Source organism: Nematolebias whitei, chromosome 4 (assembly GCF_014905685.2).
Source record: "Nematolebias whitei isolate Nwh7 chromosome 4, NemWhi1, whole genome shotgun sequence".
NCBI classification, from domain to species: domain Eukaryota; kingdom Metazoa; phylum Chordata; class Actinopteri; order Cyprinodontiformes; family Rivulidae; genus Nematolebias; species Nematolebias whitei.
Window position 1 is genome coordinate 8,261 of NC_056501.1, and position 1,915 is coordinate 10,175.

Sequence of the window (1,915 nt, forward strand, 5' to 3'; positions counted from 1 at the left end):
AAATTAAACAAATAACCTTACCAGACGAATCCATCTTGTTTACCATGGATGTTGACAATTTATACACCAATATTAGCATTAATGAGGGCTTGAATGCCATTAAGAATATATTTTTTAAACACCCTGACAGTAAAAGACCGGACAGAGAATTGCTCCAGCTCTTGGAGATCAATTTAAAACGGAATGACTTCCAGTTCAACGACCAATTCTTTCTGCAAATTAAGGGTACGGCGATGGGCAAGAGGTTCGCACCCGCCTACGCCAACATTTTTATGGCAGAGTGGGAGACTGGCGCCCTCGATGCCTGCAGTAAAAAACCATTATATTACTTCAGATATTTAGATGATATTTGGGGTGCCTGGCCACACTCAGAGGCTGACTTTGATGAATTTTTAACAGAACTAAACAACTACAACCCTTCTATTAAACTAAAGTCTACCACCAGCGTTAAAGCGGTGGACTTTCTGGACACCACAACCTATAAAAGTGACAAATTCAACACCACACACAAATTGGACATCAAAGTTTACTTTAAACCCACAGACACACACGCACTACTTTATAAAACCAGTTTCCACCCCAAACACACCTACGCCGGTCTAATTAAATCACAGCTCCTTAGATTCCACAGAATATGTACCCAACACGCAGATTTCGAGGAGGCAGTGGGAATCCTTTTCAAAGTCCTTGGTAAACGGGGCTACTCGAGGTCTTTTCTCAGGTCGTGCAGGAGATCCTTCCTGCATCCTAGGCCACGAGATCCATCCCCAATGCTCCCTCTGATCACGACATACTCCTCCTCAGCTAACATACTCATCTGCAAGGTAAAACAGAATTTTAATAAATTACAATCCGACACTTCCCTTCTTAAAAACCACAGAATAATTGCGGCCTACAAAAGGAACAAGAATTTGAGAGACCTCCTGGTCCATGCAGAATTAAAACCTATTAATGCGACTAAAACCAAGAGCAAAAGTGAATTTTTCAAACAACTACACTGGATACAGAGCAAATCTGACAAGACCGTTTTCCAATTGGATCAATCAGGAAACCCCAAGTCTAAAAACTGCATCTACTTAATAACATGTAAAATCTGTAAGATCAATTATGTGGGTGAAACTGGTAACACGATTCTGACCCGTTTTGCCCAACATAGATATAATATCAATAATAAGAAAAACCTACTCACACCCCTGGTCCGGCACTTTGTCGAGCATGGCTGGCAGGCGGTCACAGCAACAGTGCTGGAGTCCAACCAGACCTGGTCCACAGCCCAAAGGAGGAGGGCTGAAAAAACATGGATTAACAGACTCAGCACCATCTTCCCCGGTGGTTTGAATGAGAGGTAGTGCTTGGGTGTGACTCATAGTGGGTGTGCCCGTGCATTCAGGGGCCCTGCTGTCTCCTGCAGCGTGGTCTCTGACGTGAAGATCCTGCTGCCTTCGGCAGCAGGACCTCCACTAACCCAAACCTAACCCTAACCCTAACCCTAACCCTAACCCTAACCCTAACCACACCTATATCTAATCTAACTTTCATCTAAAAAATTCTAGAGGAAATAGTTGCAGGTCAGTTGCGTGAACATCTACAAAGAAAGAATCAGTTTGAAGAGTTTCAGTCAGGGTTTAGAGCTTATCATAGCACACAAACAGCACTAGTAAAAGTCACTAATGATATTCTCATAGCCTCAGACAATAGACTTGTGTCTATACTGGTCCAGTTAGACTTCAGTGCTGCTTTTGATATGGTTGATCAAAATATTTTACTACAGAGGCTTGAATATGATATTGGGATTACAGGAACAGCTCTAAAATGGTTTAAAATCATATCCATCTGATAGATTCCAGTTTGTAAATGTAAATAATAAATCTTCTTCATACACCAAAGTTAGTCATGGAGTTCCTCAGGGCTCGGT

The 1,915-nt window shown here is 42.1% G+C and overlaps 1 long non-coding RNA gene across 1 annotated transcript; it reads right to left on the reverse strand.

The window, feature by feature from the left end:
* Positions 1-512: 512 nt before the first annotated feature.
* On the reverse strand, positions 513-1,285 carry LOC119408729. The gene is made up of 2 exons (XR_005186748.1): positions 1,190-1,285; positions 513-817 (listed from the first exon to the last, which is right to left on the reverse strand). It is a non-coding gene; the product is annotated as an uncharacterized LOC119408729 (long non-coding RNA).
* Positions 1,286-1,915: the final 630 nt, after the last annotated feature.